General features: G+C 45.5%; 1 long non-coding RNA gene across 1 annotated transcript in view; it reads right to left on the bottom strand.

The window, feature by feature from the left end:
• Positions 1–21,441, bottom strand: part of LOC140217328 (uncharacterized) — a 28,666-nt gene that overhangs the window by 6,767 nt on the left and 458 nt on the right. The gene's annotated exons all lie outside the window — the stretch shown is intronic.

Here is a 21,441-nt window from a genome sequence, read left to right as displayed (position 1 = left end):
AATAATAATAATAAACAAAGAGACACATTATTGCGATAATGGCAACTCGCGCATACAAAAACAAAATTGAAATGCCTATTTTCGTAGTATAAAGGTACATCGCACAAGCCTTACGCCGACTGGCATATGTCGTTTTCGCCTGGGCCCTAAACAAAGTTAAGCCTCTTTATTGTTGAGCTCTACAGAGGCGAAGATGAAAAAAAAAATTACCTTTGTTTGCGTTCGGAGATACATTTGAAATATTTGTAACGACTGCGTCAGATTGTTACTGCATGAAAGAAATGATCGTTCTTATACCATATTTTCAGTCGTGTGTTTTCCTTGCACTTGTAGTTTGTACAAGCTTTCGCTTGCTGTCAGTGATCTTTTGTGAGCATCGTGCCGGGACGTCTATGTTCTTTTACAGTTAAACTTCTAATGCAACTAGATGCGCTCACAAACGTTAAATGCAAGTTCACACGTTTCTCTTTAACATATCATTCACGAAGTTTATATCTTAAGGGAATTTGACGAATATTAGGGGCAAAGGCAAGCAAATTTTGAAGCGTCTTTGTCAATTAGGGGTTAAAATAAAATTGATGATCCCTCGTGTTTGGCCCTTTTAGAGGGGTTATAAGAAGCGCTAAAATGTTACCCCGTGTTCCTATGAGTACCATAAATGGAAGAAATTTCACATTTGCAGAAAACGTGAGGAACTTTATATGTCACGCGTGCGGAAAGTTTGACGTGTGTACCTTAATTATGTTCTTTAAAAATAATTACTGAATACTGGTTCTTTACTCTATTTTTCATACCTTATATGAGGCATGCCTTTGCTTTTCTTTGGGCTCATTGGCCAAATATGCGAGGCACAGTGTTTATATTTGTTTGAAGAAAGACGCATGTTATGAGTGACGAACGTTAAATGTTTAAACTATAATAAATTAGTTACAGGAGTTGTAGAACGTTACATATTCAAGCGTTCCGCAGTGTTATATCGGCAATATCCACTATGTTTCCGATAGTGATAAAACAACTTCTTGAGGACACCAACTTCAAATTCAGATAAAATAAGGCGAGTGACAAATTTAATGTGTGGAAACACTTTTACGTTACCGGCTTAACTGGAAGAGCTGAAAATAATTATTGAACCTTGTTTTCTTTTTTTATTGTCATGCGTCATAAGGATTTTGTAGTTGGTTTCTCCAGTGTATTCGACGGACTAAAATAGGCACCTTGTTCATATTTGGCGAAAGTAGGGGAAACATTATGGGTAATGTGTAAAACAATTTTAAAGCATGTGGATCATTTGATCCCTTCGAAATAAATTACGTATGCAAATGCTTCGTAGGCTATCAGTGTATATTAAATGGGACACAAAATTGAGTACACTGTCCTGGTGTAACTACACATGACACAAGAATCGCTTTTAGCGAACGCGAGGAGACCGCTATGGTAAATTTGTGCGCGAAATTAAATGCATGTGGATTGAATACAGCCTTTGTAAAAGTGTCCTTTAGCAAGTGTTCGAAAGCGTTATATGATCATTTCACACTATGTTTCTCAGCGTCCCTAGGGAACCTTACGTTAGACAAACTTCATATTTACAAAAATTTAAGAACACGTTGTTGGTTGTGCGTAGGCGAAATTCAAAGTTTTGGGGGCTGTATTCAAAATTTTTGTACTTTACATCAATAAATTGCGCATTTAGGCGCTTCTAAGCGTTTATAAATCAGTTTTTCTTTTTTTCTTCTTTGTTTTTAGGAGCCGTGCGAAATGTTGAACAGAAACCAAGATCACATTCACCGAAAGTTAGGCGACGTCAATGGAAATCTTGGTGCGCTGTTAAATGCCCGTAGATCAAACACTACCTTTGCAATGAAGAAAAAAAAGAGACATTTTAATCAAGGGTAGTGAGGTGTTGTAGTCCCGTTATCCACAGTATTTCGCGGAGTCCTTAAACAACTGTGCAAGGCATCAACTTCAAGTTCAATGAACATAAGGGGAATGCAACTTTAATGTGTTTCGAAACTTTCACATTCCTGGCTTTGAAGTGTTGCAACTAATACTGAACTCTCGCTTTATTCCTATTTTTATATATTGTAATGCGTTCGCAGTTGGTTTCTCCGGTGTCCTCGATGAACTAAACAACACACTTTGTTTACAGTTAGCGAAAAATAAGGGGCATGGGCTGAGCAATATGTTGGCAAAGTTCAAATGTGGTTATTTGCGGCCTTTGCAATAAAATACGTACATGCAACTGCGCAGAAGCGTTAAGTGGGTACTTTAGGAGCGGCAGAAAAGTGAGCATGCTGCCCTGGCATAAATGCAAATATTCTGATCACTATGGTAAATCATTGTGCTATTTTTAATGTCCGTGGCTCAAATAGAGCGTTTGCGAAAAAATTCCTTAAGTAAGTGTTATAATGCACCACGCCGTTGTTGTCGCTTCCTAATGTCGCAAGAGAAATCGCTAAACAAACGTTATATAAAGCTGAAATGAGGGCCATATTAAGTGCAATGTGTCTTGAAAGTTTAGCGTTTCTGGCTCAATTAAGAGCCTTGCAAATATTTACTTGACCCTTTTCTTTCGGTTTCTCCTATGCGTTATATCAGCTTATCACAGTATCTTTGGTGAAATAAACAAGGCACATTGTTTACGTTTGGTGAATGTAAGAATAAGGTGATGTGGCGGGCAAAATTTGAAGTATGTGGGTTAATTGCGTCCTTTGCGATAAATTACATATGCAAGCGCTCTGGAGCGTTATGAGTGTACATGTCTTACGAGCGACGCAGGATATATAGCTTGTTGCCCTGGCAAAAATCAAAGTTAACGAAAATGGGGGGAAAGCTACTGCAAATATCCGTGCGAAGTTAAATGCATGCCGATTGACTGCAGCTTTGGCAGAAAGATTCTGCATCAGAGTGTCATACAGCCGTTTTCAACTAATGTCGGGAGATAACTTTAGGTTACAGCAAGTTTATATTTTGTGGAAATGGGAGTCATGCTTAGTGCATTGTGTGGCAACACTTTCGCATTCCTGGCCTAATTAGAAGCGTTAGAAGTAATAATGGAACCCTCGTATGTTCTTTCCCCTTTTTTAATGTGTTATACAAGGTCCCTAGTAGGTTTCCCTACTGTCCTAGATCCTTGTTTATATTGTCTTTTTTTTTAAATCAGAGGCAGGTTGTGAGTAATGTATACGAGAGGTTCAAAATTTGTTGACTAATTGCGGCATTAGCAGCAAATTACGTATGAAAGCAATCCGGAGCGTTGAAGCTATGTTTTGCGAACGCAAAATGTATCCTGCCACCGTGGGAACCGTGAACACAACCGACATCATATTTAGCGGGAGAGGGGGGAGGGGAGGGGAGGAGGCGCGTGCACCGTATGGCCAATGTTCTGACAAAGTGAAATGCACGGGCATATTACATATTACTGCCTTTGTAAAATCATGAGAAGCCAACAAACACTGACACCAAGGACAACATAGGAGAAATTACTTGTGCTTAATAAATGGAATGAAGAAACGATAAATTAATGGAAATTAAAGTGGATAAAAAAACAACTTGCCGCAGGTGGGAACCGAACCCACAACCTTCGCATTTCGCGAAGGTTGTTCTTTTGTAAAAGTTTTTTTGTAAAAGTTTTGTAAAACTTTTGTAAAAGTTTCTCAAGTGCTCGAAAGCATTATCTACCAGATGCTCCACTTTAACGTTAACAGATTCTGAAAAAATCGCCTCAGGCATTCAGTACAAATCTACTTATTGAGATGGAATACTCACAAAGATATACACTGCTTACACTGTAAATCAATACGCGTAATTGACTAATTAACATACTTATTAACTTTCATACTAATTACATTAGCACACATATTTCGACACACGAATTGAAGCCAATGGTTTCAACAGGGACTTCCTGTTAATCTAAATTTTGAAACTACCACCCGTTCTGAGTTAAGCACAGTCAAACTTGGGGTAATAATGCACTGTTGTCACACTTACTTTTAAGGCAAAGCGCCTTGTTATGCATTGAAGCTCGAAAGGTATCGGAACACCAATGCATTTTTTCAAGCTTGGTGCAAGAATGCAGTGGTGTTCCACACACTTTTATGGCAAAACGCGTTTTTATGCACTGAAGCTCAAGGTTTATTGGAACACCAATGCCTATTGTCGCAAACTTTGAAAACCCATATCTCGAAGCTGATGTAGTCCTCAGAATTCGTTCCAAGTGGATGTGACTTTAAAGATCACCGGCTAAAATTCTTAAATTGCAATATATAGCTTAAAGTAGTTTAAAAGTAAATTAGCTACATTTGTTATAATTAGCCAAATATTGGCTTTCACTTTCTGTGTAAATGTTATCTGCCTTGGAGAGTAATCCAGCTCATTTAGTAGATTTGCGCTACGTGTGCAGAGTGATCTTGAAATATTCAGTTAACGATAAAATAAAACACCCCGTATATGCAGCCACGGTTTCCAACGGACTAGTCATATACGGGCAACATTTTGAAGTATGTGATTTAATTACAGGCAACCGAAATCCTTACTGCAACCGTACAAAAGGAACAGCTTCGCTGAAAATCGGGTTCTGATTCTGTAAGGTTGCACAAGTCTGCTACATGTCTTTTTTTGTTTCCTGCACGACCCGTTGGCAACGGTTTCTGTGTCCTTTCTCAAAAGTGCGAAATGGCAGTGGGTGGCCAGCACGTCCTAAGCCAAATTCTGTTTTCAAGCATTTAATAAAAAATGAGAGAGAGAGAGAGAGAGAGAGAGAGAGAGAGAGAGATAGATAGAGAGAGAGAGAGAGAGCAACAAAGTATTGCTGGTGTCTTGCATGTACAAATGCAACAAGGTCTCTGACTCTCAGGATGTTGCCAGTCACCACGCAAGCCCTGGATGCTTAGAGGGGCACTTCCTTCGCTCAGCGGCATCCAATCACAGCAGACTTAAGCGTCTCGGCTGAACTCCTATGTGCATAAAGCTGAGCGAAGAACATTTGCATTAAGCGTCACCGCAGCGAAAAAAACTCACAGTACCTCCAACGCTCTCCTTGGTGAAGCACCTGGACGTATAAGGTATGTGTTCCGACGACGGGGACCGCTACATCGTGTAGCATCTCTATACCTTGACTATATCTTGCCCGAGTAAACTATAAGCGGTGTACATGTTAGGTTAGGGTTTCCACGTAAACTTGACTATACTGTGTTGTCGTTGAAAGATTTAAGTAAGAAGGATGAGGGGGGAAATGTTTATTGAGAAGAATAAAAGAACGCGAGTCGGTAGCTTAGTCTTTCTAACTTTAGTGAGAACGTGACATATCTAATTAGTCCTAATGATCTCTGTCGTAATCCTCTTGCACTGCATCTTTCTGCAAGCAGCATAATATGCGTCTGCGGCTTGACGTGTGGAACCAGTGGATTCAGTGCATCTGCATTAATGATCTCGTGCGACGCGAGCATTTTAGACTTTGCAGATTCAAAAGGTGCGCGTGAATTGGTTAGCGGCATAAGGTGAGGGTAATAACTATCTTCTTCCGCAAGAACGATGCGTCTTACGATTTTCCACTTTTACATCCGTAAAACCCACATCATCCATAAAATCCGTACATTTATCATATATCAGCCAAAAAGACCGTTTTTACTGTGTAGTATTGATTAGGTGATGAGGTATGATTACCTTTTATACATTAACCCAGCTTCCAAACTCAGACATACTAAATGCACAAGTGTAACGAAGGTATACAATTTTGCTCTCTGGGCACTTCTTGAACAAATGTCTTTACATGCTGCTTGACTGCATGTTACCTGATGATACCTCAGTGAGACACTGCGTGCATACCTCTGTAAGAAAACTTTATTACTTTCTTTTCATTTTCTTTTTTCTTTCTCTCTTATTTTTCTACATCATAAGTACTTTTTGTTTGCAGTGGACCCCAAATTCTGTACACAATCTTTGCTGTGCGTTCGTTGGGTAGATAGCTTGGGCAAAACAACAATTTTCTGGCATTCTGTCCCACGATTATCTTTTCTCATCATTCAGATTCTGCGACTTTCGTATCTAATCATCGAACTGACTTGACCTTCCTCGAAGAGTGGTGCAACCCTAATGGACTATTGCTTAATCCACGCAAAACTAATTTCATGCTTTTTCGTACACCCAACAAAAAAGTGCTAACTATTGCCGGTCTCTATGACAACTCTGTAGTTATTGCTTTAAGTTGTCATACATCATTTTTAGGAGTTATAGCTGACACCCATTTGAAATTTCACCAATATGCCAATTCAGTTTGTAAAAATATTTCATATGGAATTAGGGCATTGGTAAAATCAAAAAAGTGTTTTAGCGTAAACACTATTAAAGCATCGTGCTATGCATTCATACACAGTCATTCAAGTTACTGGATTAAATCATAGGTTAATTCATATTCACTTCGCATTTGACATCTGAAGATACTGCAAAAGCAAACCGTGCGACTTATTACTTCCGCGACTCGATTGACGCCATGACATCCTATTTTAGTCCAACTTAACATACTACATATCCTTGAACTCTATATTTACAGTATGTGTGTTTCCTTTCTTGAGGTATTTCATCGCATGTTCATAATCGACGTTCTTCCTGTATTTATATTACCTAATCCCAACACAACTGCATTTGCCGTGCATAATAAATTCTTCTCCCTGAAATACATACAAATTATGGCAAATGAGCATTGTTTTCTCATCCATTTCATTATGGAATTCACTCTCAACTGAACTGAAGTAAATAATACCTATTTATGTATTTAAGTCAAAGCCAACAATGCTTTTATTCAATGTGTGATTGTTGCGTTCCACTAACTTTGATAACACTGTGTGTTTCATGATGATTTTCTAGGCAATCACTGAAATATTTGCTGTCTTTGTTACGAGTAACATTCCGAAATAGTTTTTTTATTATATGGTCGCTTTATCGGTTTTCTAGTATATTAACATGGGAGGTCCTGCTGCCGTTTGTAACCTTGGGACTTCCTTCGACTGGCCGATGTTCAAATCAATTGTCGAAGACGGCTGTCGCAATGACTTCTCCTCCAGCCTAGAGGACATCATAAAGAGTGCCCTAGAGGCTGCCAATCATTCGCTTCTGAGAACGTATACACGCACCGATTACGACATTGAGCTAGAGAAGCTTCGTGCAATTCGTCGCCATGCAGAGCGGAAATACAGGGGCACGAAGTCTGTACATCACTTGAGGTTGACCAGAAGAACTCAAAATAAAAATCAGCGTCGCATGGACAAACTCGCATCGCAAAGATGGAAGTCATTCTGCGAGTCTTTGGATCCACGAAAACCTTTGTCTCACATATAGAGAACTGTTCGTGGTCTCCGTGGAACCCCTCAGCAGCGCCACCCTTTTAAGTCTTCGGCCCTTCACCAACAATGCAGCGAGGTTGACGTCGCGGAAGCTTTCTGCAGAAGTATTGCTGGCGAAACTAGTTCGCTGGAACGTCGACGCTCCACCACTCACCGATTTTACGCGACCCCCGCATGGAGCGTCGTTTCTTCATAGAGGAACTCGAAGCTGCACTGGCCTTGTGCAAGCGTTCATCTTCACAAGGACCCGACGGTATAACCTACCGTGCCCTTTGTAATCTTGGCGAAGAGGCTCGAAAAGTGATCCTGCTCTTGCTCAACAGCTCCTGGCAGTCAGGTACGGTTCTCCAGGAATGGAAGACCAGTCGCCTAATTCCACTGCTCAAGCCTGGCAAGTCACCTTTAGTCATTGCGTCATACCGACCAATTGCGCTTGCCAGTTGCATCGGAAAAACTAATGGAGAGGATGGTTCTAGCACGGCTAGAATGGTACCTCGAACATTACCAGGTATATCCAGATGCAGTGGCCGGTATCAGGCGTGGCCCTTCTTCCATAGACAACGTTATCGACTTGGTGACATACGTCGAGCACCAGTAGTCCTGCAAAAGATTATCTGCTGCCCTGTTTCTGGATGTTAAAGGAGCGTATGACAACGTAACGCACGAAGTGATTTTCAACGCCTTAGAGGAAGTAGGACTTGGTGGCAAAGTCTATTTTTGGATAAGTAGCTATCTACATAAGAGATCCTTTTTCATACTTGCCGAGGATTGCCCGACCTTCCCGCATTACAGTAACCGTGAGGTGCCTCAGGGCGGAGTACTCAGCCCAACGCTCTTCAGTCTAACACTCATTGGCCTTGCCGACATCCTGCCATGCACTGTTAGGCTCTCCATCTATGCCGACGACATTTGCATTTGGACGTCGGGTGTGACGCGACTGCAACTTCGCACGCGGCTTCAGAAGGCAGCCACTTTAACATCATCCTACCTTCGAGAAGAAGGACTTCATATATCATACGAAAAGCGTGCAGTGGTGGCGTTTACCAGGTAATTAATGTCTCCATACGTGATATCCGTCGGCAGACAACTGATCTCGTACAGCACGAGTCACAGATTTTTGGGGGTGGTCATTGACAAAAATCTCTCATGGACCCCTCATGTGAATTATGTTAAAAAACGCCTGACAGGAATTTGCCATATGTTCAAGTTCCTTGCAGGAAAGACCTGGGGAGTGCCAATACAATCCATGCTGCAACTGTACAGGGTCCTCTTGGATTCCTGCGGCACAGCCTACCGGTCGTATCCAACACCTGCAGAACTAACCTGAATATAATCCAAAGCATCCAAACCCAAGCCCTCAAGATATGCCTTGGTCTACCGCGGAGTGCGTCAACGACTGAAGTTATTGCAGTCGCTCAAGATTCCACTATTATAACGCACATTAGCATTGAAACAATGCGTGTGCACATAAGACACTTCGCCCGGACCCCTACCCGCCACTTCGCAAGTCTCCCAGTAGATAGGCCCCATACGACATTCAGTGCGACTATCTTCGCGCACCGTGCCTCTCTCAGGTCAGGTTACACACCTGCGGCAAGGCTTTCCATTCCTCCACGGTGTATGCGCCGTACTCAAGTAAACCTTACACTTCCAGGACTTCAGAAAAAGTCGGACTTGCCATCATCAGCGCTCAAGCAACTAACTTTACTTCTCTTGTACGAGAAATACAGCGACTGTACACACGTCTACACTGATTGATCAACTACATCAACCAGTTCCGGTGGCGCTGTAGTTATACCAACAATGAGAATAACCCAGCGGTTCAAGACTTCCCATGTCACTACGTCTACAGCTGCAGAGCTCGCGGCTCTCCGCGACACTCTTCATGTGATAAATGCTGAAAGTCCTAGAAAATTGGCAGTCTTCTGCGATTCAAAGCCGGCCTTGCAATGTGTGCAGTCATTTCTCCGACATGCAGCTCACTATCGGCTCACGTGCGAAATCGTGGAACTTGTCCATCACTTAAGAGAGGCCATGATATATCTCTTTCCAGTGGCTACCAGGTCATTGCGGTATCATAGGAAATGATGACGCCGATAAGGCAGCTCGGTCATCAAACCAAGAAGACCGCTGCGTCCTGATTCCTCTCTCAAGGACCGACGCCGCGAGACAACTTGGCATTTTAGCACGTACGATCTCCTTAGCAGAGTGGAACACCGCACATACAAGGCGCACAAGACTGCACAGACTAAACCCGTCACTTCAACTCAGACCTCCAGCTGGACTACGCCGACGTGAAGCGTCTCTTCTGTGTCGGTTATGGCTTGGAGTTGCCTTCACGAATGCCTACTCAGCACTAATTGGAATGGCTGATAGTCCTGCATGTGATGTTTGCGAATGCGAGGAGAACATTGAATACTTATTGTGCCATTGTCCTCAATTTCAAGCACGAAGACAATCTTTATCCAACACATTGAGGAAATTACATGATCGTCCTCTTAGTGAACAGACGTTACTAGAGCCCCGTCCCGACCGATCATCGGCTCAGAACGCAGTGAAGGCACTTTTATGCTTTCTCGGAACTTCTGGTTTGCGCGAGCGGCTTTAACCCAAGTGCTGTCCGTACACGTATCTACACCTTCTCTCTCCCTTCTCTCGCTTCCCCTTCTCCCTTCCCCCAGCGTAGGGTAGCCAACCAGACTATTGACTGGTTAACATCCCTGCCTTCCTATATTACTCTCTCTCTCTCTCTCTCTGTCTCTCCTTCTTCATATTTACGTGTATTCTTTTAATATACCACTAATAAATATTGATTGATTGATCAATTTATTTATTTATTTAAGGTGGACGTCCATAACTTATGCAGAATCTACAATTCATGGTTGGCAAAAAGAAAAGGAAATTCTCAGTCGTTTTCCACCATTTGAATTAGTATTAGAGGTAATCAGATTGTAATCTTATGTATCTGATTTACCTCAGTTAAAAGTAATGAGGTATAATTGAGTGATCAAACAATAGCTATTGTTGCCATTACGAGTGCGGATTGAAAATCATTTAGAACTGTAATGAAATGTTCAATTTTCCCCCACACATTTTTGAATGTCATAGCCAGAACGACAAAACTTAGTTGCAATCTTCACTTTAATCAACATTCTTTGCGCGTCCGATTCCACGCCTACGATTAGACCTGATCACTTTTTGCGGTAAATTGTACGTGAAAGGACCATGTCACAGCAAAGGAGTTACCGGTACAAACAACTGAGTGTAATGCATGCTAATCGGTTCTGTGGAACTGAATGATGATTTGTAATGCCACTGGCACAAAGCTTCAATACTTGCACTGTGCAACAACTATAGATATACACATGCGGTCGTGTTTCGGCGTCAGAAACCAAGCGTTCAACCTTGTCGTCGCGCCGGCACTTACTCCTCTCTTGCGTTCGAGAGCAAAAAAGTCTTTCATCTGAAAGCCTTGGCCCTCCTCAAACATATTTTGACGAGAATGCGCATAAAATTCGTGATAGAAAAGGATTGTCTACTTTCCATCAGGTTGTAGCCTTCAAAAGACGTTAATGTCGCTCTCCCAATTTTTGTATGAACGTATGGATTTTCATTTGTATGGATTGAGTCGTGATGCACAGAAATGTGCAGCGATCTGAAATCCATGTAACGAGAAACTTCTGTCAGCCGCACGACTATCTCAAGGCAGCAATGCGTGCACTTTTTATAAGGCAAGGTCAGATCAACCCTCTTATTGCTAGCCGTGGTCGAGTAGAGTCCAAAGGGAGGTGTGCCATGCTCTATAACCTCTCATTTATTGCGCAACTTTGTTGACACCTCCTAATGCGTCTCTTGAAGCATTTGTTGTGTTACTTCGAAAAGAAAAAGAAATTGTCCAATAAGTAGACGGCTGTGTCTTCACTGTGGCTCTGGAAGTATAGATGTCCATTATGTTAGCGCGTCTTGTTTAACTCACCTGTTGAATTCATTGTTCGAGTCGTTTAAGTCAAATTGCAGGCGTGGACACATTAAGACACCGTTGTCAACTTGGCCCCGGCTATACAGTTTACATAGATCTGGCTGAGCTCAAAGTTCAATGTGTTCACGCTGACGAAAACCCATAACTTCTGTCTCGAATTCATTTAGTAAGAAGCCGACTCATATGTGAACGAACAGCAATAGATCGTAGACCTTGCAGCCATAATGAAATTAACAGGAATATTTGCTATTGGTGGATATAAAGTTAGCATACGCTATCTGCCCTGCGTACACAAGAACTGAATCCGAGATCAGATTCTCGAAACAGTGAAAAAGCGCATGTTAATTCCTTTAAAAAAAACTTTGCAGTGAATACATGCCATCGTTATTCCATACTGAAAAGCGCACATCGACCTGCCGTTATCAGAACGAATATCTGTGGGTAGAAATAGCTTACATGTTCGTGTGTGCTTATACACATGGGTATATGCTTTGTGAACACCTGTGTGTGCGCATAAGTGCGATGGGCACATCGTATTGATGTTGTTAACTGCTCTAGCCACTTTCGCGGTAAGCATCATGGTGGGTTCATCTGCCGTTCTACGACTTCTTTCACTGCTTGCGAAAGCGGTGTTTACCCAGTGTATTAAGTGCAAAACAATAATTATTACCAAAGGATGCAAGGAGCGTTTACATTCCACTAAAGGTCCCAGTATTTCCTCCTACCCATGTCAATAACAAAAAGGAAAAACATCGCCAGATACCACGTAGGGATGAATGTCGACGTCAATGGGATTAGAAGTGAAAATATACATCGCGACACATCGCACTGGCCACCGCCTAAGCGTGTCACGTACGAGGCATGTGCTGCAGTCGGGATCCTCTCTCCCGCTTACATCGGAGCACGGTGCGCCATCTGACAGCGCCGCCGCGAAGCACGCGCATGACGTGTACCTGAATTCAGATAAGGCATATATTTAGACAAGATTGTCTAAATGTATATGAAACGGGTTCGATTCTGCCCTCCACCGAACAAATTTTAATGCATGTTATGTCACTGAAGTGCAGCACATGCGCAGTGGCCCATATACAGTGACCCAGACTGGCGGGAAAGAAGTTAGATGCAAACGGACAAACCATAAAGCGGACAAAGTTCTCAAACAATGCTGGTCACTTAAAAAAACAAGAATCTAAGCTGCTAAATTTCTTGTCGCCGACTTTCTTAACCAAATCTAAAATGTTACCACCAGTACCGGTGCCAGCCACGGCCGGCGCCACTCCTGCGCGTGGGAACGAATATCTTACAACACGTGTCGCAGCGCTCATTGAAGCTTGTAAACATTTCACATTCCTTACAGCAAACACGTCTCGACTAGGCGACCAGGTGTCAAGAAAGTTGCGCAAGCCCACGCGATCGCGGGCACCGTGCAGTTGCGCTTTCCCGTGGTAACTTCCTCCTCGGTATGAATCACAACAGCCTTAACGACGTTCCTGATGCAAAATATGGCGAGGAGGAAATGGCGAGGGCGAGATCTTCTTGGTTATTCAGGCGCAGCACTCCTCGCCGTTTCTCTCCCTCCTCTGTGTCTGTCCCGTATCTCCTCCCCCGCCCAGACTAGCTAAACAGCAGACGATCGTGTGAATCCGGGGTGTCCCTGAGCCATGCGGGCGAGTGGAAACAATGAGTAACGCTTCGTCTAAGTTGTTGCAACGTTTTTTTTTTTTTTTTTCGTCTCAGCAGCGCGATATCCAGGGCATCGCTAGCGACACCGTTGGGCGTCAAACAACAGAGCCATGGACCCCGAGACGGTCGCCAAGCCGCTTTCCTCGTCCGTTTCCCGCCTCTTCAAGAAGTCCGCTGTTGTCATTGCTGGGGCTGCCGTCGTTCTTCTTCAGCTCTCACTGGGTACGTTAACGTTACTGTTGTGTTTTATGAGATGTAAACGAATGGGCCTATGTATACAGCTGCGTACAGTGGTATAGGTGCGCCGCCAGTTTTGGAACTGCGGTTGTGCATCATCTGATGGTGCAGCTCCTTTGTGTCAACGTTGTGCTTTCAGGCCTGAATAGAGTATTCAAGTAAAAAAAAAGAGCGCTACCGACAGCAAGTTTTCCACTGCAGTTACGAAGGATGCTTTTACTGACAAAAACCTTTTGCATAGTTGTGTTGAAAACAGTGTTGAAAAGCTGCTGAGCTGTTCTGTAGTGTTGAAAAACTCTTTGTGTTTGTCAGCTGAAAGCCTGTTGAGTTAGTCAAAAGAAGCTTGTATACTAGCCTCACTTTAAAAAACGAGTGACACTTCTTCTAATTAGGGAGAAACGATGATGTCTCATAGGTTCGACATTATTTATTTATTTATTTATTTATTTATTTATTTACCTTCAATGCCCGAAGGCGTTACAGAAGGGAGTGGGATAACAAAAACTTAATTGATCTGATTGTTGGCAGCTAGTACATACAGTAATAATTGTAGACATCGGATTTAAATGCCGAAACACTTGAATGGCGACGACGAAGGTGGGCAGGTGGTTCCATTACCTCGATGTTTTTGGCAAGAATGAATCGGAAAATAAGTTAGTATGGCAAAAAGGGACTTCAACTTTATGACGGTGGTTAGTACGACAAGACAAATAAGATGGCTCATTAAGAAGTTCATTTTTCAGATGTGAATTATGAAAAATCTTAATCGGAGTAATGTAATGTAATCGGAGTAACATTAGTCGGAGTAATGTTCCTAATGTCTCTCAAACCAGAGAAAAACACGCAGAAACTTTATATATGTATTCACACCATGACCCGACCCCGGGTCACAATAGCAGTTTTGCGTACATACACATCCTATACATAAACAGCAGAGCAATCCCTACAGAGAACAGATACATCACGACACATTGGCATATAAACACTGCTTGCGATGGCTGCACCTAAATCCTGTCAACCTTCTTGTATAGCCATGATGTTCCGACCTACATTGTAGTGCCACTGGGAGCATCTCTGTTCTTCGCGATTAAGCAATAAATCTCGACTGCATGCTTGTATGTCTGTAGTAATCATAGGCAACTCAACAGCACACAATCTTGTTAATTGGAACACTCATTATAATGAATTCATTTTGATTGGCCACAAGCAAATCGAATTCCTTTCGCTTTTCACATTTTGATTGTGTTCAGTAACTGGTCAATTAAATGTGTGATGAGTGTGGCTCAATTGACGGCGTCTGAACTGTAGTCAATTAAACACGTATAGAGTGTGAGTATATTGACGCTTACTTAAAGGGACACTAAAGTGAAAAATGATTTTTTTTGCATCAGTAAATTACCGTTCTACAACACCAAAAACACCACTCTTACAACGATAAGACGTTTGGTAAGCCAGAAAAAGCGCAAGAACGAAATACGGGTGGCGACGCCTACTTAAGTTCCCGCACCTGGGGGCTGTGATGCCTTGGATTTTGATGGCATCTTCTAGGGCCTACTAAATATATATAGCGGTACAGATTGACTGCATTGTGTTCTAAAGGAACGAAATACTAAACATGGCAAGTTTCGGGAACCTTTATTCAGCCAACGCGGCTCAAATGCGAAAACATACTTTGGCATCCCTGACGTCACGCTGACGTACTGGCGCTGGGGTTTCCGCGCGAAATTCAAATACTGATACTTGGACCTTCATTTTCTCATCTAATAATCAGACTATTTTTTTAAATGACTGCCTGCAGGGTTCTCAAACAATGCTTCATTAGTCTAAACTGATTTATTGTTTCGCTTTAGTGGCCCTTTAACAAAGTTATTCAGTTAGCTACCAGACGTTCTCATTAGAAATCGATGTTGAATTGATATTTTACGGACTCAAATCGTACTTGTTACGCAGTCAATAGAAACACCAAGTGCAATTTTGTGAGGGTGGCTGTTGACCATTATCTTGCTTTATGGCTACTTCTATCCTCTGTCAAGTCTGGGCCTTTAGCAGTAAAAGCTACGCACCCTTATTTCCGAAATGGTACAAATTGTAAAAAAAAAGGGATTTAAAGTATGATGCCGTAATGCCTACCTTTGGTCAAACAGGTTTTATAGGTTGAGTTCAAACTTAACTACTTTTGATTGCGCTTCCTCGCGTGATCATTTTAGCGGCATTTTGCTGTCCAGAGCGACATCTCAATTCGCTTTCCTGCCACTCAGACAACCAAACTTGCTAGCTATTGAAGCTTAAAAAGAGAAGAACTCCGCGGTCATACCCGCGCGTATCGCTGTTTTGACGCACTACTACTCGCATATGAAATGTGTTCCGTGTGTAAAAATTTCGGTACATTAACGCGCTCAGAAGTAGCCTAAGATTGGGAATTAAGTTTATAGGGCTTCTATTCGAAAAGGAATATTGTTGCTATTTATGCGGGCCACGAGATTGCATCATTATCGTGGAAACGGCTGAAATGGCATTGACAACGGCAGCTTCGGACAGTAATGTTTGAGCGAAGGCTCATCCAGAGCTCTATGTTATACCAGCTGTGCGCTACCCGGTCAGTTAGAAGGAACTAAGAATTGGACCTTCCTTGTAGCAGCCAGGGACGCCAAATGGATGCAGAACATCTTTCGCTATAGCGCTTAGCCCATGAAGCACTTGGTCAGGAATGCTTATGGAGAGGCAGCAGGCATAATAAGCACAAGCGGCGCAGAAGTTACTTAGATGTATATTGAGCTATCTACGTGGCAGGTAAAATGAAAAGTAGATTGAATTAATGCAGGAGAGGTTTGGTTGAACAAGATCGGGAGAGTTTTTCATCCAGCAGTAAGATGGAGCTACTGATACCGATGTGATGATAGCCCGGTGATGAGAAAGAACATATTGCTACGGCACAATATGCGCGATCACGAAAGGCCAGCAGTGTGAAGACGACGACGACGATGAGAAGCTAGCGCGGGCTGTTGCCCCTTGGCCAAGCGCAGCGTATTTTCCTTGTAAATATATTTGTACATAGCTTTTCGTCTGCGTCTTCCTACGTAACATATCTGGTGGAGGTGGACGTTCCCTGTACCTCGTCACGGAGCTTCGCAGTGGACGGTACGTCGAGCCTTCCTTCATGGCTCCCGGCGACGACAACCCGACTCCGCCGGCTCCGACACCTGCTGCCACTTCGACGACCTACATCACTCTCCCCGCTCCCCGTGATCCTGGCGTATTCTCGGGCCAAGATGGGGAAGACGTCGATGACTGGATCAGCCTGTATGAACACGTCAGCCGCAATAACCGGTGGGACCCTACTATTATGCTCGCTAACGTAGTCTTTTACCTCGGTGGCACACCTCGAGTTTGGTATCGCACGCACGAAGATGAGCTCACCAGTTGGGATTCACTTAAGACACAGCTTCGAGACTTGTTCGGCAACCCCTACGGTCAACAACTTGCCGCGCAGAAGGCGCTTTCCGGCCGTGTGCAGACGTCAACAGAGCCCTATGTCACGTACATTCAGGACGTCTTGGCTCTGTGCCGCAAAGTTGACACCCACATGACTGAGTCAGACAAGGTTTCCCACATCCTCAAAGGCATTGCCGATGACGCCTTCAACTTGCTCGTTTGCAACAACGTAGCCACGGTGGATGCTGTTATAAGAGAGTGCCGCCGCCTGGAACTCGCCAAAAGCCGACGTATTGACCAGCAGTTTGCCCGTCTGCCCAACACCCCAGCGACATCTTCCTGTGCCGACGCTCCTCGTCCCAACAACACTGCCGATGTTACCAGGATCGTCCGGCGTGAGATCGAGGCCGCCTATCCGGCTGCCTTCGACTCCAGTCCCACCAACACATCTGCAGTCACGGTCTCACTGATCCAGGCAGTTGTCCGCCAGGAGTTTGAAAACATGGGTCTTCACACCATCTGCTCGGCCCATCGCCCTAATACCCGCCCGGCTTCTTCGATTTCGCCCCGTCCCGCATCTTCTTACCCACCACGTTTCCGCAACCCATCTGAATGGCGCACTGCTGACGACAAGCCTATTTGTTTCCACTGCCATCGAATCGGGCACATTTCTCGGCACTGTCGTAGTCGCTGGAGTTCCCCGAGCCGGCCTACTTATACTGCCTACTCTCGCCCCTCAAGTGGCCCTTCTCGTCCCTATGCCGCACGCTCCGATAATGCCGCCACTGATTCTCCTGCAACGAACCGCCCCTATTCTCGTTCGCCTTCGCCCCAACGACGACAATCTCGCTCTCCCCAGCCCCGTCGCTCCTATTCGCCGACTCCCTTCGGACGCCGCTCCCAGCCGGAAAACTAGACGATGCAGCGCCTCGAGGTGACGCTGCATTGCTCCCTACGCCGCCAAATCCTCTACTGACTTTGCCCACTCATCTGAACCTTCTTGACGTGCAAGTCGACGGTGTTTCTGTGTCTGCTCTCATAGACACTGGGGCGTATTTGTCCGTAATGAGCGCTGACCTTCGTAACCGGCTCAAGAAAATTATCACGCCCGCCACGACGCCTGTTGTCCGTGTCGCCGATGGCGGAACAGCCCCCGTAATTGGTATGTGTACCGCCCGCGTCTCCTTCGCCGATCGCTCAACAATCGTGCTATTCACAGTCATCGCCCACTGTCCCCACGACATCATCCTCGGCTTAGACTTCCTTTCCGCACATTCTGCTCTCATCGATTGTTCCGCCAGTACTCTCCGCCTTGACCTGCCTGTTCTGGATCGTGCTGAACCACACCCCAGTCGCCTCAGTTCCGCCGATTTCGTTCGCTTGCCACCTTCGGCACTGACCTACGTTGACCTAGTGTCATCCCCACCAGTCCCCGACGGTCACTACATCGCGGCTCCTATGCAAGACGTCCTCCTTACACATGGGATCACAGTACCCCATACAGTTTTATCTATTACGGCGAATTGCGTCTGCCTGCCAGTGGTCAACTTTGGCTTGACGACACAAGTGCTGCCACGTGGGATGTCTTTGGCCCAGCTTTGTTCATTCGAGGATCACTCAGTAGCATCCATTGCAGTAGACGACACTTCATCCGATACTCCTCTACCATCGCAGTCGGCAAATTGTACCATCGCTGACTTACGGAAAATGATTGCCCCCGACTTGCCCTCCGAGCACGCTCGTGAACTCTACCGCGTTCTGTTTTCCTACCACGATATTTTTGACTTTAACGATCGTCCTTTAGCCCAAACTACAGCTGTCAAACATCGCATTAATACCGGCGATGCCCCTCCTATTCATCGCCGCCCGTATCGAGTGTCACCAGCTGAGCGTCAAGTTATTCACGCAGAAGTTCGCAAAATGCTTGCCAAGAACATTATTGAACCATCATATAGTCCATGGGCGTCACCTGTAGTACTGGTCAAAAAGAAGGATGGCTCATGGCGCTTTTGCGTGGATTATCGGCACCTTAACAGGGTTACCAAAAAGGACGTGTATCCCCTACCTCGGATTGATGACGCCCTTGACTGCCTCCACGGTGCTCGCTATTTCTCTTCTATTGACCTTCGCTCCGGCTACTGGCAGATTGCCGTGGACGATCTCGACCGCGAGAAGACTGCTTTTGTCACACCCGACGGTCTTTATCAATTCAAAGTGATGCCGTTCGGTCTATGTAACGCCCCTGCCACTTTTGAACGCATGATGGACTCCCTTCTTCACGGTTTCAAATGGTCCACGTGCCTGTGCTACTTGGACGACGTTATCGTATTCTCCCCAACGTTCGCTACGCACCTCGAGCGCCTCTCAGCAGTCCTGGACGTTTTTCGGCGAGCCGGTCTGCAACTCAACGCATCGAAGTGCCAATTCGGCCGTCGCCAGATTACCGTCCTTGGACATCTCGTTGACGCGAACGGAGTGCAACCGGACCCAGGCAAGATCCATGCTGTTACGCACTTCCCTGTTCCGAAGTGTGTCAAGGATGTGCGCAGCTTCATCGGCCTTTGTTCGTACTTCCGCCGTTTCGTGAGAAATTTCGCCGCCATAGCACGACCACTAACCGACCTTTTGAAAAAAGACGCTCCTTTCCAGTGGGGCGATAACGAGGCCTCTGCATTCTCTCATCTAATCGACATTCTCACAACGCCTCCCGTTTTGGCCCATTTCGATCCTTCTGCGCCTACCGAAGTCCGTACTGATGCCAGCGGTCACGGAATTGGAGCAGTACTGGCACAACGCCAGCGTGGCCACGACCGTGTTATCGCTTACGCCAGCAGGCTCCTCTCACCCGCGGAGCGCAACTATTCCATCACTGAGCGTGAGTGTCTGGCCCTAGTTTGGGCGGTTGCGAAATTCCGCCCATACTTATATGGCCGATCCTTTTCCGTTGTCACAGACCATCACGCGCTTTGCTGGTTATGCTCACTGAAAGATCCTACAGGAAGACTTGGTCGCTGGGCCTTACGCCTCCAAGAATATTCGTATACTGTCACCTATAAATCTGGCCGACTACACAAGGACGCTGACTGCCTGTCTCGCTACCCGGTCGACGAGCCTGACGACGCCGACAGTAGTAGCGCCAACGGCATTTTCTCTGTCTCTGCCTTCGGTAACATCGCCGATGAGCAGTACCGAGACCTATCGCTGCGAGCACTTATCGAGCGTCTGCGCTCTACACCTACCGACGCATCCGTTCGCCGATATGTCCTCCAGGGTGGCATTCTGTATCGAAGGAACTTCCTCCCTGACGGCTCTGACCTTCTTCTTGTCGTGCCAAAACAGCTACGACAGACTGTGCTCTTTGAGATGCATGACGCACCCACTTCAGGACATCTTGGGGTAACCCGCACGTACGACCGCGTCCGCCGCCGCTTCTATTGGCCTGGTCTCGCTCGCTCCGTTCGACGCTATGTTGCTGCCTGTGATCCCTGCCAGCGTCGGAAGACACCTCAGGTGCTACCTGCCGGTCATCTCCAGCCGATCACCGTCCCTGTGGAACCGTTCTTTCGTGTTGGATTAGACCTGCTCGGTCCCTTTCCCACGTCATCTTCTGGGAACAAATGGGTAGCCGTCGCGACTGATTACGCCACCCGATACGCTATCACTCGGGCTCTCCCTACCAGCTGCGCCACTGACGTCGCGGACTTTCTCTTGCGTGACATTATCTTGCTTCATGGCGCCCCGCGACAGCTGCTTACTGACCGTGGTCGAAACTTCCTCTCGAAAGTTATCGCTGACATTGTGCGTTCCTGCTCCATTCAACACAAACTGACTACTTCATACCATCCTCAAACCAATGGCCTGACAGAGCGGTTCAACCGTACTCTTACCGATATGCTGGCCAAGTACGTTTCCAAGGACCACCACGACTGGGACATTGCCCTTCCTTACGTAACATTTGCGTACAATTCTTCCCGGCACGACACCGCCGGATTTTCTCCCTTTTATCTACTGTACGGTCGCGAACCTACCTTGCCCCTAGACACGGCACTTCCTCCTGCTGCGGTCTCAACAAGCGAGTATGCGCGCGACGCCATCGCCCTCGCTGACCATGCACGCCAGCTTGCCCGTGCTCGACTGACGGCCTCACAGACCACTCAGCAGTGTCAGTACAACGCCCGCCATCGTGACGTACAGTTTTCACCTGGTGCGCTCGTGCTCCTGTGGTCGCCCTCTCGTCACGTCGGACTTTCAGAGAAGCTCCTTTCGCGATACACAGGGCCCTACCGCGTGCTGCGCCAGGTGACGCCTGTGACTTACGAAATTGCTCCTGTGGCCTCAACCTCGTCCTCTCCTGTGGCATCTAGTGATGTCGTACACGTCAGTAGGCTCAAGGCCTACTACACTGCTTCCGAGTCCGATCTTTAGTCGCTCCGGGACGGCGCTTTTGCAGCCGGGGGTAGTGCTACGGCACAATATGCGCGATCACGAAAGGCCAGCAGTGTGAAGACGACGACGACGATGAGAAGCTAGCGCGGGCTGTTGCCCCTTGGCCAAGCGCAGCGTATTTTCCTTGTAAATATATTTGTACATAGCTTTTCGTCTGCGTCTTCCTACGTAACAATATTATCCAGGGCGTCCTGGAAACTGTGCACATCTAAATGGAAGATGTCGCATTGTTGTCCTCCTGATGATCACCATCAATTAAGTTCACTACAGAAGAGAGGCCATTCCTAAAGCATATCCAGCTACCTCTGTCCCGCGTCAACATAAACC

The sequence above is a fragment of the Dermacentor andersoni genome, chromosome 4 (assembly GCF_023375885.2).
Source record: "Dermacentor andersoni chromosome 4, qqDerAnde1_hic_scaffold, whole genome shotgun sequence".
Classification (NCBI taxonomy): Eukaryota; Metazoa; Arthropoda; class Arachnida; order Ixodida; family Ixodidae; genus Dermacentor; species Dermacentor andersoni.
Note: the sequence above shows the minus strand (reverse complement) of the source record. Positions and strands in the feature narration are given on the sequence as shown.